Source organism: Lissotriton vulgaris, chromosome 10, assembly GCF_964263255.1.
Source record: "Lissotriton vulgaris chromosome 10, aLisVul1.2, whole genome shotgun sequence".
NCBI classification, from domain to species: domain Eukaryota; kingdom Metazoa; phylum Chordata; class Amphibia; order Caudata; family Salamandridae; genus Lissotriton; species Lissotriton vulgaris.
In genome coordinates this window covers 180,891,433-180,907,568 of record NC_141698.1, presented here as the reverse complement: position 1 = coordinate 180,907,568, position 16,136 = coordinate 180,891,433, and positions in this window count along the sequence as shown.

The following is a 16,136-nucleotide window of genomic DNA, read 5'->3' as shown; positions in this document are numbered from 1 at the left end:
AGTGGCATCTATTGCCACTTTCTTGTTAACTTTTTCTAAAGTAGTGTTTGTGACTTCCTTGCCCCACGTCCTCGAGCACTGTTTATAACAGAAGTAAAGCGGTGTTTGATTCCACCTTTACTATGTTGTAAAGCTTATGACCCTTCCCACATCGGCCCTGCCTTGTTTTGATTGCATAACCCTTCCTTGCCATGACGCCGCACTCATACCTCAATCACTGCTCAGCTGCAGTGCAAGCAGACCTTGGAGTACAGAATTCTATGGCAGGACAGGAGGCTCAGATTATGCTTTCTCGATTTCTTTACTACAAACAGCAGCCAATAGGAACACAGTAAAGAAAAAAGCAGACTACAAATCCCATGAGCACTTAGGCAACCAGTGAGACTACATCCTATATAAACAACCATAGAGGACAATACTTCCTCTTTCTTTGCTGCTTCGCAGCCAGTTAAGTCCAATATATACTTCTTGTGATATTTGCATGTTCTAAAGTATTTTGCTTACTTGCATTGTAAACGCCGCTTATTTGCTGCTTGTTTGCTGTCTATTGACGCTTCGCCGTATTGCTTTGCTGCGTTGCCTTCGACGTTTCTATTCCGTTTATTTGCCCCGGTTTTTTCCGTTTGTCTACTGTTGTGGAGAGCGCGGGTCGCCTCTTTTCATATCGGGCGCTTCATGCCCGTATATTCCTGTGTGGAGTGGGACCGGGACTCGGAGACTAGTGCGCTATCGTCGCGCGTTGCTCCTCTTCCGGGTTTTGCAGGCGAGCCTCCGCGCATGCGCGTTGGCTTTGTTGACACTCCGTGTTCCTCACAGAGCCCGGACACGCTGAGAGGCGGCGTTTTCTTCACAGCCTCAGCCCACTGCCTGCCGGAGAGTCCCTCGTGACGCCCTTTGCCTCAATATAGAGTTTTGGGCTGTATAATTCATAGAGGCGTTGCCTAGGGTGACTGTTTGTTGCAAGCCTGTCCCTCCACTCTTTAAATTACTGTACTTTAGGTTGAGTTGTTGCTCTGCCTTTTGGGCTTGCTTGGGGCTGTCACTCCCCCTGACAGGGTCGCTTGTCTTTACGACTTGACCTTTGCTTTATTGTTTAGTGGGCATATATTTTTACTTTGTTCCTCAATTTTGTGCTGTCATTTCTTCCACCATGGCTGGTTATGACGATTCAGAGGAATATTATTATGATGAGGAGCATGAGGAATCTTTTGAATACGATTTGGTCGACGCCCTTGACCAAGGGGTCCAGCATTCGGTCAATACTGCGCTGGTCCGCGCTATTGGACCGTTGAAACGCCATTTGACCGACTATGCACAGCAACAAGGCTGGATACTGTCCTCTTCTGGCAAGCACTCCTCTAAGTCGCCTAATAATCCACATAGGTCTGACTTTGTGAAATTGGCCAAGTCTTTGTCTGCCTCCACTGTTTCCAAGCAGTCTCGTCCACCTCCCCCGGACACTGATGACACCTCCTCCTCCTCTTCCTCAGGTCCCCCTGGTCCTCCCCCCGCTAAGAAATCTAGGAAAGAACATTTTGTTGACGCCTCTTCCCATCCGCCAGTCCTGACCTTTGAGCCAACTGAAATAGTTCACCCAAATTCCAAGTCTTGGCTCCCTGCACCTGAGGTAGCGGAATATATCCAGGCACACATCCGTGAGCCCTTTGATCAAGAAGTGCGCTCTCATCTCAGCTCCGAGTGCCCTCGCCCGGAGTTGGCGGATAAATTGGCTGACACCCCGGAGGTGGATCCGACTATTCTGACCTACCTCAAGAAATTCACCAAGGATCCCAAAAAGGGGATTGACCGCTCTTGGCGCCTGTGTCAGGATAAGTTACTTGATCTTCTAGGCCCCGTGACAAAAATTTTGGACTTGGGTTTTCAGGCTCAAGGGTCTGCATCTGGCATCGACCCGATGAACTTATTGGTTGGGCCCAACGGGCTGTTTGTCAAGTAGGGAACGCGAACTACGCTCTATCCACCGAGCGTCGGCGTTCTATTTTGTTGAAGATGGACCCCAGGTTATCTGAACTTGCTACGTCAGAATCAGGTCCCCTTACACAGGGTCTCCTGTTCGGTCAACCTTTCTTAAAAGAGTTGACCAAGTTTGTGGCCACCTTTAGCGGCCTTGACAAGGCGCAGTCTTCCTTACGCAGGGCGTTCCGCCCAGTTTTTGGCAAGGAAGGACGTTCCAGGGGACGTTCGTTCGGCCGGGGTTCTGGCCAGCAGCGTGGTCAGCAGTCCCAGCAGGGAGGAGGACACCAACAGTCATCCTATTTGGGTGCAAAGTCTACTTTCTATCCCTCCCGTAAAGGTCGTGGACAAGGCAACAAAAAAGGCTATGGTGGAAACCAGGGAGGTCGCCAGGATTTCTCCTCTACAGGTAAGCTTGATTCCCTACAACAGTGTTGTTCTGGGGGGCAGGGGGCAATTTTTTCTGCAAAATTGGCACACGATCTCAAACGATGCTTGGATATTACAGACAGTTCAAGGGTATCACATCGAATTTTATCACCCTCCCCTTCAACGTCACGTCCCTTCTCCCCTTGTTTTTTCCCAACTGGATCGAGACGTGATATCCAGGGAAATCGAGTCTCTTCTGCTCAAAGGGGCCATTGTGCGGACTTCCCTGCATCCTCAGGGGTTCGTCAGCAATGTGTTTCTGGTGGAGAAGAAGGGGGGAGGTTCTCGCCTTGTGCTCAATCTCAAGGAGTTCAACAACGGAGTGGTCTATTGCCACTTCAAGATGGAGGGCCTCCATCTTCTCAGGGATCTCCTTCGCAAGGGCGACTGGATGGTTCACCTGGATTTGAAGGACGCTTACTTGTCCATTCCCATCTTTCCACCTCATTGCCGTTTTCTTCAGTTCCAATGGTCAGGGGAGTGGTTCGAGTACACGGTTCTCCCGTTCGGTCTCTCGTCCGCTCCGTGGTGCTTCACGAAGCTCCCGAGACCAGTCATGGAATCGTTGAGGGCGCGTGGGGTGCGTCTGATCGTGTATCTGGACGACATTTTGTTGATGGCTCAGTGACCTGTACAACTACAGTCCCATTTGACATGGACGGTCGATCTGTTGCAGTCTCTCGGATTTCTAGTGAATCCACAAAAATCTCATTTACATCCCACTCAGTCGGTCGAGTTCCTGGGTTTCCTAGTCGACTCAATCTCTTGCCAACTGCTCTTACCTTCCCAGAAAGTCAGGTCTATCAAGAGGGAGTTGAAGTTACTGTTGTCCACACAGACTGTATCCTTACGATCGATCGCTCGGATTGTCGGACTGTTGGCCTCGTCCATTCAGGCGATCTTTCCAGGTCCCTTGCATTATCGGGCCCTGCAACGTCTCAAGATCAGGCATTTGCAGAAGGGTCTTCGTTATTCCGACCGTGTTCCTCTGTCACCGGACGCGAAGTCGGAGATGCTGTGGTGGCTCAACCACATGGAGGCTTGGAACGGGAAGGCCCTGTTCGGCTCGACTCCGGATGTGGTGCTGGAGTCGGATGGGAGTCTTTGGGGCTGGGGAGCCCGATACGGGGATGTCACGACGGGCGGCTGTTGGTCCCAGGACGAGCTAAACCTTCACATCAATTGTCTGGAGCTCCTGGCGGGATCGTTTGCGATCCGCAGCCTTGCTCCTCAGGCCACCAGCTGTTGCATACTGCTCCGCATGGACAACATCTCTGCGGTACGGTATGTGAACAAACTGGGAGGAACAAGGTCGAAACCTTTGGCGGAGATTGCGAAGGATTTCTGGCACTTCTGCCTTCAGAGGAAGATCACTCTTATTGCAGAGTACCTCCCGGGTCGCCAGAATCAAGTGGCCGACTGGAACTCTCGCCATCTGCTGGATTTCAGCGATTGGCGGCTTCACCCCCGTGTATTTCGGAACCTGTCTTGCCTCTGGGGTCGTCCTTGGATCGATCTTTTCGCCTCTCGCCCCAATGCTCAGTTGCCCAGGTTTTACAGCTGGCGCCCGGATCCGGAGGCTCTTGCCACGGATGCCTTTCTCCAGACTTGGCCCCCTCATCTTTGCTATGCGTTTCCCCCATTCCCAATGATTCCGCGAGTCTTGGCCAGAACAAAGCACTTCCAGACGGAGGTCGTTCTGATAGCTCCTCTTTGGAGGGCTCAAGCATGGTTTCCGGATCTTCTGGAGAGGAGTTGCTCAACACCGTTCCTACTTCCACAGAAGTGGAACTTGTTGTTGGATCCTCTGCTCCACCCGCATCCTCTGGTTCTGTCGGGCCAGCTCCGGCTGGTTGCGTGGCGCCTTTCGGGGAACGCTGGAAAGTCCCTGGCTTATCTGGAGACGCTACGCGATTTATCGATGAAGCTTGGGCCCCCAACACGCGCAAGCGTTATGCATCAGCTTGGCGGCGATGGTATGGTTGGTGTTCTGAACGAAACTTGGATCCCGCTTCAGCGGATGTTACTTTAGTAGTTAATTTTCTTGCCTCCATCGCTTCTTCTGGTTCTGCTTACAGAACAGTCAATTCCTTTCGCTGCGCTGTTTCTGCGGGCCACGATTTTGTTGACGGGAAGCCTGTTGGGGAACATCCTTTAATTTCTAAATTACTTCGTGGCATTCGGCTGGTTAAACCGCCTTGTCCAAAGTATGTGGCTCTTTGGGATGTCTCCATTGTCTTACGTTTTCTGGAGGCTTGGCCTCCTAATTCTTCCCTGTCTCGTACGCAGCTTTCAGCGAAGTTGACTATGCTCTTGTGTTTGGTGTCTTGTAAACGCATTTCGGATGTCCGTGCGTTAGACCTCGCGGGACGTTCATTTTCCCTGGATGGGGTCACTTTTACGGTTTCCCGGCGCACCAAAAGTAACCTGTCTTCTGTGACTTATCCAGCCTTTCCTCAGAACCCACAGTTATGTGTGGTCCAGTGCATAAAAGATTATGAGGGGAGTACTGCTCCTTTTCGACAAGATTTGTCTGGGCAGTTGCTGATTGCTTTGCAGAAGCCTTTTAGGCCTGTGGCGCCGGCTACCCTGGCCCGTTGGGTACGCTGGCTTATGTCTGAGGCGGGAATTGATATCTCCATTTTTGGAGCTCATTCCGCTCGGGGTGCCATGGCCTCTAAGGCTTTTCATGTTGGTGTGAGTTTGCCAGACATTATGAAGGCCGCTGATTGGTCTTCCGATACTGTGTTTAAAACGTATTATTTCAAACCCATTGTGGATATTGCATCTGTTGTGGTGGACCAGCTTTGAACAAGCATAATCTGAGCCTCCTGTCCTGCCATAGAATTGAAAATTTGCAAACATTCGTGACAAGAATTTTCAATTCGATTAAGGACACGGAGGCGAGGATTATCCCACCCAAATGTATTCTACTGTATTGCTTATGTCTTGCATCATTGCTTTGCTATGATTCTGAAATGTTTCTTGCATTGTTGTTTCCCTACCCTATGTGATGTTACCTTACAGGGTATTGAGATTGTGTATTACGGCTCTGATTTTCTTTCAGGTTCAGACCAGAAGTGACTCTTCGTCGCTGCTCTCTTACCTCGTTTCCAGCACTTTGGATTTTGGATCTGCAGTGTTTTTCCTGCTACGGTCTCTTCGCCTTAGGATGGTTGCATTGTCTCCTGTTGGTCCTTTTGCAGTTGCCTTCGGATCTTTTCCTTCAGGCTGTTCATCGGTACCTCTTCAATGACTTTTGACTGTTTTAAATTTACTGGACAAAGAAAGAGGAAGTATTGTCCTCTATGGTTGTTTATATAGGATGTAGTCTCTATGGTTGCCTAAGTGCTCATGGGATTTGTAGTCTGCTTTTTTCTTTACTGTGTTCCTATTGGCTGCTGTTTGTAGTAAAGAAATCGAGAAAGCATAATCTGAGCCTCCGTGTCCTTAATAGAATTGAAAATTCTTGTCACGAATGTTTGCAAATTTTTAATTCTTCATTATCCCTCTCAGTGCATTAATTCATTTAGGGCTAAGCCATCTCCTACTTCCTTTTCGTTTAACCCCAAGCACCACCTTCTCTCACCTCATTCGACTTCCTGTGAGAACCAGGTTCAAGCAATCATAGGTGCTCGGTTGAGGCCTCAAACACATACATCCGTCTCCTCTTGCGGTTTGGAAGCAGTTCTTGAGGTCCAATCACATTGTTTCATATTGCAGCTGTGTTAAGTAAGCTTACGAAGGAAAGTGTCTTTTGTGGCATTTGTAAGTTTAGTGACTCAATAAGTTATCGTACGTGCACTGTGAGCCTTATCTTTGCACTCATGCACTCATCTATCCACGGATTCAATTTTGCGGTCACCCTCTGACACAACTGCAATACAACACACACACAAGAACATATGCAAGATAAATTAAAAGAATACAATGAGAACAAAAAAGCCATGTTGCCATCTAAACACAGTGGGCAAATACAATAACAAAACTTAATATATCAGCGGGTGCCCATCTTGCGTAGGGATTGCACATAGTCTATTGTTGTTTTAAAGTTCCTACATAGCTGCCACAATTAGAACCAACGTGTTGGCCATCTAGAATTGCAAAACAATTATACACTATGGACAACAGCATTCCATAAGTCACCTAGTTTAGCGGAAGTGGCCACTTGGGGTGTGTGGCACTGCAGATGAAATGAGATCAAGAAACCGACCTGTTAGCACTGCCTAGACCTCAAGAATACCTTTAATAAAATAAAAAAAGGAGCAAAGAAATTAAAGGGGAAATATAAAGGGAGAATATGTAAAACTAAAGGACTGCCAAATCATCCCAGAAGCTGAAGTGATTTACTTTTTAGGTGGATGTGCACATCTAATCAGAAACTGCTGTCATTCATAGGGCAAGAGAACCAAAGACTGATGTGGAATAAACCATTACTCCAGGCAGCATACTGTCATGGATAAAAACCACAGTGTAAATAATGCTCAAACAGACCAATGGCAGACAGGTTGACCCAAAGGCTTTTGAATTATCTAAATGAAAGTTAGTCACCTTCTGTAACACTCTTTCTGGTAGAGAATAGCTAACTACAGATCACACACCGTTTGAAAATTCCCCAGGTGTCAGAGGGGATCCGGACATTTGTTCCAGCAGTAGCCCGGTAAGTGGCGCAGTACGGCTTGGCACTGATGCTGTTCCTCTCTGGAAGTGACGTGCGGAGGCTATACATGTGCCACTCACGCGCCTCCAGACACAGGACCCAAAAAACAAATTGTCTGTGACCAGTGTCCAGATTTCTAGACTTTGGATCTTATTAATGGATGGAGCTCAATTCACAGACCGGTGAGGATGACTTGGTCAATGAGAAATCTGCAGTTAGTGTCACTGCAAGAACGAGCATCACCAAAAGTAGAGACTTCTAACTGCAAATTCTTGACCTTTTTTCATATATTTGGAGGTGGGTCTGCGAATTGTCTCAAATCAAAAAGTCCTGTTGGATCGAGTGGGCAAAATGCCCCTCTTGGTAAACCTGGCTGTCCAAGCATTAGTGCTTTGTGAACATATGGAGTGATCCCCATTTAGCTTCCTGAGAGGTATCCAAAACAGGAACCCCCTGCGCTAATGCAATGGTAACTTTGGTAGTGGTGGAATGAGATTGCTGTTCTTCTGGAGGTTGCTTTATGGCCAATGAGCAGCATATCTAAATGTAGAGTACAATCCACCGAAAGATGGTTCTTTTCTGCATGGCCTTTCCTTTTTCGTACCTGCAAACCCCACAAAGAACTGACTGACCACCCGGTGTTCTTTAGTAAAATCAATGTAAAACCAGAGTGCTCTTTTGGTCTCCAAATGATGACGTCTCTCCTCCTCATTGAAGGGTGAGAAGGTGTGTAGAGTAAAACACACAAGATGATGGACGGAATGTTGCACAATGGCAAAACATTCACCCCCAGTCACAGATCTGGGTTTAATCCATCGTTATTCTGCTCACCAAGGCACTCCAGTTCAGACCTGGCCATACGCAAATCAGTCTTGACCCTGTGCCTCATGGGAACAGTCCAGCCCGAACTGCCAAGCCATGTCTTCCCTGGACTGGAATCAAGCATCCTAGGACCGGTTTCTGGCTATCAGCCGTCTTCAGCCAGGATAGCTTGACTCCAGTGGCGTAGTGAACATGGGACCCACGTCTGGGCATACCCTTCCCACATAGAGTGAACAGCAAAACACACAAGATGATGGACGGAATGTTGCACAATGGCAAAACATTCACCCCCAGTCACAGATCTGGGTTTAATCCATATATAGGACTTTCAAAAGACGCATTACAAGAGGCGATTTAAATAATCAATGCTGATCTGACAAGCATAAAAGGCTGAAATTGACAAAAGGTACCCTTTAACTGTGCCCAAAGCAAACCTATCTATGGTCGGCAAGGTTATGGAATCACTGATCAATGGACAGCTATATAAATACTTGGAACACAACAATCTTTTGGACCCATCCCAATCAGGTTTCCGGGTTTGCCACAGCACCGAAACCACCCTGCCCGAAATTGTCGATAACATCAGGCTCTCCCTCGATGCAAAACAATCTGCTATCTTGATCTTGCTGGACTTGTCCGCGGCCTTCGACACCATCTCCCAAGTCGTTGTTCTGATGCGTCTGTTAGAGATTGGTGTTGAGGGCTCAGCACTAAGCTGGATCAGATGTTACCTGTCAGGCAGGTCCTCCACAGTGCAAATAGGCATTTTCTCCTCCATAAACAGAACAATGATAAAGGAGTCCCTCAAGGCTCCATATTGAGCCCGACGCTCTTCAATCTGTATGCGTCACCCCTGGCCAAAATAATCCGAGACCATGGGTTCGACACAGTGTAATACACCTATGACACGCAGCTGCTAATTACACTCAGAGCATATCATAATGACACTAAATCGAGATTCAAACAGTGCAAGTCATCCATCAAAGATTGGATGACGAGTTATCACTTATTACTCAATGCAAGCAAAACTGAAATCTTACTCTTCGGCAATGCTCAGAAAAGTTGTACAGATGACTGGTGGCCACCGTCCTTGGATCCCTGCCCTCCACCCAAATCGACAGCGCGTAATCTGGGCATAATAATAGACAAACTTTCCAAGGCCTATCACATAAACACTGTGATCCGTACCAGCTTTGGCCTAATGAGAACCCTCAGAAAAATCTTTAAGTGGATTACTTTACCATACAGGATGCCCCTAGTACAGGGTCCCATAATTAGTCGCCTAGATTATGGAAACGCATTACTGGCCAGCAGTAATGAGAAGCATCCGTCCAAGCTCTAAGTCTTACAGAACACGGCAGCCAGAATGGTCCTTAACCTCCCTCCCCGCACCCCCTCTGCCCCCAGTCTGAAAACTCTCCATTGCCTCCCCATAAAAAAGAGGATACACTTTAAAATCTGCTGCCTGGTCCATAAATCCTTAAATGGCAACGAGCCCAAATATCTAGCTAAAAAACTAATAAAATACCAACCAGCCAAACTACTACCCTCAACCTGCAAATTCCTCTTAGCCATGCCCAAAGTGCGTACTGTAAAGAACGGAGGCAGGGCCTTCTCTAGAACAGGCCCTGAATCCTGGAATACCCTACCGCTATATCTTCGCGCAGAACAAGACCTCAAGAGGTTTCGAAAATCACTCAAAACCTGGCTTTTTCAGCAATAAGGAGAGACCACTCCTGGTTATCTGAGTATTCTGCTGGCGCTGTGAGACCTACGGGTGATACATGCGCCTAACAAATACTAAATACATACATACATTAATAGTGAACCCCAAAGATGACAGGCGTTCACTGTGGTCTGGAGGTGGTTGACGACTGTCTGGGGCGAGCCCACCTTCAACAGCCAGACATCGAGGTAGGGAAAGAGTGGGATCCCCCAACCTCTGGGGTGTGCTGCTACCACCGCCATCACTTTCGAGAACACTTGGAGGGTGCTTGTAAGACCAATGGAGAGCCGAGTAAAGTGAAAGTACTTCTGTCTCACCACGAACCGCAGGTAGCACCAATGGGCTTGGAGGACAGGCATATGGCAATAAGCAGATAAAACACGACCATTGAGTCTCCAGGGTCGAGAGCATATAAGACCTGGACAGTGTGATAATTTTGAGGTTTTTCCTTACCAATGAAGGCCTTGAGAGGGCGCAGGTCCAAAATAAGATGAAGGCCTCCGCCCTTCATTTGCACCAGAAAGTAGTGAGAATAACAACCACAACCTACTTCTGGCACAGGCACCCTCTCGATAGCCTCTTTGACCAAAAGGCCTACCTTTTCCTGCCTGAAGACAGATGGTTCTTGGTTATTCATTTCAGGGACAGTGGAGAGTGCCGTGGAGTGGCAGAGAAGGGCAAGGTGTACTCCTTCCGACTCTGCAGGACCTTCTGTCTAATGTTCCGTTTGCCAAAGAGGTTTGGCAGGTGGGGGTGGCAGAGTTGTGGGCAGAGCGGCTTTCTGACCTTCACCTCTAGGTTGGTAGGCATCATGGCTTGGCCCCAAAACTGCTTGTCACCTTGCTGAGGATGAATTGGGTGCCTGCACAGGGTACCTCTGCCGAAATTGAGAAAGGAACAGTATGGCTGATGCGTTTGGCGAGGCTGGGCAGATAAGCTCATGGATTGTGTTGTAGCTCCAGCTCTCTCTGAACCTCTCTAGAGCAAAATATGTCTTGTCCCCAAACGGGTACAGCACGTCAAAGGGCAAGTCCACAAAGGACAATTGGGCATCACCCAAAAAACCTGTTGACTGTAGCCTGCGTGACAGTGAATGGCGATGCTGGGGCCAATGGCTCGGTCAATGGTATCCAAGCAACAACAAATAGTGAATTTGGCTGCATCACCACAGCAACATATAGCTTGGGTTAGGATAGGTCAGAGTTATTTTGGGACAACTGGGAGGACTTGAGCCACTGAATCCCAAAGAGCGAGGGAATAGCAGTCCAGCAGGCAGCTGTCAGTAACAGACCTGAGCGCCAAACTGGGGTAAGAAAAAAATCTATTTTCAAAAGTCACCTGTCTTTAGGACTCCCTATCTGGGGGGGTGGTCGGAAATATTTTTGGGATTGTCTGACTAGCATATGTCTGCACCACTAAGTTCTCAGGTGAAGGGTGCTGGTAATCAAAATGCAGGTCGCCTGGATCAGGGAGGTGGTATCTCACAATTCGGTGATATACTCAGGAGCCAGAGCAAGGTTTGGCCAGCCCCCTAGGGGAGAATCCGTGAGTGCCTCATTAAAAGGGAGCAGGGGCTGAGTGGTGGTTTACCCCCAGTTGGAGGTCTATGGTTGGTTTTGACCTCTAAGGTGGTATGCTGGAGGGCGAGAAATTAAGCCGCCTTCCACATGACCACTGCAAAGGACACATTCTCTTCAGTGGTAGGACCTAAGGGTGTTAGTAGAACAGAATCATGGGAGATGTCAAGGTCTTTTGCCTCTCGGAGGGCATCACATCAATTCTCCTCATGGTAGTGTTGGCCAATTTCTACAACTGCGTCATCATTTTTTATCAGAATCTGTACCAAAAAAGCAAGGTAGTGGATAAAATCTTCCTAATGGCGGCAGGGCATCAAGTGGTACAGCAGGTTGCAGTTCCAAGAAAAACGAGAGCATCCTTGGTCGAGGTCAGTTCAGTTCAGACAGGCTTTATTCGACAAAAAGTCATAAAAGCAAACAGTACGTACAAATAGAGTTTAGACATATAAATAAAATCTGATTTTGAGAAATCTGTACATACATACATATAAAACCCCAAAGTTCATTATACAGTTAAAATATTTCATCTTTATAATTAGTCAGTTATATACATAATTAAAAATAAATTCCGGTATGGTGATTTCATATTAATCTTTGAGCATTCTACTTCTGATGTTCCAGGCCCAGCCCAAATACTTTGCCACGGCTATACAAACTGTCATGTCAGTACAGGAACACATGATGCGTATTGCCACTGACCCCCGGTCGGTACCCAGTAATCTGCACATAGGACAAAGCCACGTTCTTCGGGCCTCCGAGTATACCGGGCATTCAAAAAGCAGGTGACCAATAGTCTACGGGCGAGCTGAGCAAGATGGACAGACAGCTTTAGCCCCCGGAGACCACTTACTAGTGAAAGCCCCTACTGGTAGGCTCCCAATCCTCAATTGAAAGTATAGTTTGCGATCAAGAGGATTTGAGGTAACGTCCCAGAAGGATTCCAGTTTAAGCACATCCTTGATGGCTAAGAACATTCCAGTCAAGGACCCTGTGTCAATAGACCTATAGGCCCCAGAGGCCACAAACTGCCAATACAAAGACTTTAGAGCCTTCTTAGGGGGAAACCTTGAATTTATGGGATCCTCCCACAGATTCCGCAGGCCCATATTAATCAGTCAGTCAGTCAGTCAGTCAAAACTCTATTTCGATTAATTAAAATCATAAAAGAAGCAGCAATATTAGTCAAAATGCACCGAACATGGTCCACCCACTTGATCTTATGGAAGGTGTCGCTATGAATAACATCAAGCAAGCCTCTTGCGAAAATCTCAAGTTCCGGCGTGGTCCAGATCCTCCTCCAGTATAAAACTGGACGAAAGGATGCTATAAGCGCTATTAGGGATAACCCCAGATCGTAAAAAAGGGGATTCATGGGGGTACTCTGAGGAAGTTTTATTAAATTCCTTAACCCCTTCGGTGCTGATGACGAACCCCAGCCGTCATGCACTACGGTGCTCGTGTGCTGATGACGGTTGGGGTTCGTCACGGCCTGCCCCTGTTCGAGCTGTTTACAGCACACCAGGGGAATCGCGGCCGCATCGAAGGGGTTAAAGATTAATTTTCAGAGATAGACATCCCCCTAGAACTTTCGCATCCCCATATCTCAACCTCATACAGAGCAGAACTAACTGCTTTACCATTATAGACCACCAGTACTGGAGATATTGGCTTAGTTAGAGACTTCTGGTGTTCTAGGCACAGTGCTACAGTTAACTGCCTATGTTTTAGTGTGGCCAGGTCAATTTGTAGTTTCCAGGTCAGCTTGCTATCAATGCAAACATCCAGGTAAGTAAATGCTTGGACCCTTTCCAGAGGACGCTGATTCATGTTCACAGTACCCTTGAAAGATTTGGAAGCGTTAAAAGTCATAAACTTTGATTTCTGTACGTTTACTTCTAGACCCCGAGCGGTACAAAAATCTTCAAAGAGTTTCAAGCCCTTTTGGAGCCCGCTGGGAGTTTTTGAGACTAAAAGACAGTCATCGGCGAACATTAAAATGGGGCCTTTTTCTCCAGCAAGGAATGGTGCATCAATATGAGAGTCAATTAAAATCTTTGCCACATCATTGATATATAAGGAAAATAGAGTTGGCGCCAGGACGCAGCCCTGGCGTACTCCAGTTTCCACTGGGAACTGCGGGGTAACATTCCCTGGACTCCCCCACCTAATCTGTGCATAATTTTGTTTGTGGAGTCTTTTTACTAACGATAAGAGAGGCCCTGGCAGACCCATGTCACCAAGGACTCTCCATAAAGTAGAACGTGGAACCAGGTCGAAGGCTGCTCTTAAGTCTATAAAAGCAGCATATAGACTTCCATGTCCAATCAGCACGGTCTTCCAGTACAGCATAGCAAAATGCAGCACTTGGTCGACCGTGCTGATCATGGTTCTAAACCCTGCCTGTAGGTGGGATAAGATCTTATTATTACTTTCCCAATCAAGAATTTTATTTAAAACCAGCCTACTAAATATTTTTTGGGAGGTGTCTATCAGGCTGATGGGGCGATAATTGCCTGGCTGGGTCTTATCGCCTTTTTTAAAAACGGGTATAGTCTTGGCCCCGTTCCAAGAGCTAGGTATGGGGGCTCCCCTGGCAATCATATTTGCCAGAAGAAGTATGTAACAACCCCAATAATTCTGGTCTTGCAAAAAAAGATCTGCGGGTATGCCATCAATACCTGGCGCTTTACCAGGGACCACAAGGCCTAAGTCACACTAAACATCCTTCAGAGTAAAAAGATCTTCAATTAATGGCTCAAATGTGACTTCCACTGTTGATTTCGAGTCCAGACCCTTGGCATATTGTGGCTGGAAATGTTCTACCCACTTTTCTTGGGGGACCCAGTTCTGTGGCTTATCCGGATTGCCCTCCACGCCCCACTTATAAACATTCCAGAACCTACGCATGTCTTTACAGGATCCCGCTTCCTTTAGGTCATTCCACCTTTTTGCATCCCAGTCACGCTTAGCTCTTAGGACAGCATTTTTATACGTCAGCCTGGCTGCCCTAATATTCTCAATGGGCTCAGATTTAATTGCTTTTCCCAAGTCAAGGCGAGCCTTCCTGCATTCACCAGTGTACCAACGAGATGGTTCTGGTGCGCGGCTGCCTTTACGCCCGGTAGGCTTAACAAATTGGCTTTTAAGTTCACCAAAAAGAACCTCATGGGTCCTGGTTCCTTGTTGCAATTTTAAAATATCATAGTCCCCTTCCGTTAACAGTAATAAGTCTAATTTCGCCTGTCCAAGCTTACTAGCTATAAAATCCAAATTCTCTTTGTAAAGGGAAACTTTGGACCATCGAACATGGTGCATATCGTTTGATAACACAATGTCACTGGAGGGAGTAGGAGTCATTTCAACCCCATGGTGATCAGGAGAGTTCCAATAAGAAAGATTCATAGACAAGGGATTGTGGTCGCTCTCAACCCTGTCTATGATCATCATATCCTGGAGATGTTTCCAAAAGGCCAGGTTAAGCAGAATATAATCCTTTGTACTCTTACGTATGCCACTACTAAATGTAAGTGCCCCAGCTTTATCGCCTGCGGTCCTTCCATTTGCAGCTCTTAGACCTTTGTTTAGGCAGATAGAGTTCATTTGGACCGCTACCTCAGACCATTTACTAACTGGTTCAAGGTCCAATTTGGGAATCCCCCACTCTCTATCCTCCTCTTCTGACACGTTAAAGCTTCCCTTCATAAGAGGCTCAAAGTTTACATTAAAATTTCCCCCCCCCCACAATTACATTAAAGGGAGAGCAATGGGTTTCTAATAAGTTTTCTAAAACCACAAAGACCTCAGATTTTCTACCCCCGTGCTTCTCGCATACAAATTATAAATATAAACTGGTACAGGATTTGAAAACTTGAGACTTAGGACCTGAAGATCTGTATGATTAGTACAAATAGGTTTTACTATTACCCCCAGGTCTTGTCTTATCCAAATAGTTAATCCTCCAGATGGTCTCCGCCTCCCTTCCTTTACAGCAGGGATGCTATAATTTAGGTATCCAGGGAAATGCACTTCCTCCAATGCCCATGTCTCCTGAAATAGACATATCTCATGTTCTTGGATGAATAATGCCCACTCAGGCGACTCTAACTTAGTCTTTAGGCCAGCTATGTTCAAAGAAAGAACAGATCCACAGCTACTAGCACAAGGCACAAGACACACCTCACCTATAGGTTTTTGGCAAGTATTGGGGGAGATAGATTAGTCAACGGGACAGACCAAAATTTGATTTGTAGGTGGATTAGTAAGAATGGAACTAAGATCTTCACCTAATATTACACTGTTATCTGCTTCACTATCTAAGTTTCTTGGGGATAAAAGTCAATTGTTCAAGTCTAATCTAGAACTTTCCCCATTTAAACTATCAGTCTGTTTCCCCCTTAAAATTTTCCAGGTTTGGGGGGGGGGGGGTTGCTCTCATCTGAATCCTAGAATGATCTGGGGAACAAGATCTAAATTCTAAATTTAGTAATTCGCCAGCTACCATTGGGTTTTTGAAAATGAGTTCTATACAATCATAGGGATCACCCTGGAAAGTTAATCTGGTTGCGCACTGTATGTCCTCCCTGATCACTGACCTACATCCTCTTACATATCTGATCCAATGAATAGCTTTGTTGGACAGAGAAGCAGGAGTTTCACGTTCCCTGCCAACAGGTAGCTTAGGTGTGTTGATCAGATATACTGGTGGAGATTTGGTGGGATTAGAATTAAGTGTGGAAAAGCCAATGTTTGGTCCAGGATGGCCCATTTGCTGCCAACTAGATAGATGGATATGCCCAGTTTGAATTGGTCTAGACCTTCGATTATCCACAGGTTGGCATATTGTACTCTTCGATGGGAATGGGTTGTGCTCATGGGATTGGCGTTTCTCCATGGGCCTTAAATTCCCTGGTCTAACAGACTCATTTGTTCCTGAACCTTTGGGTACCGC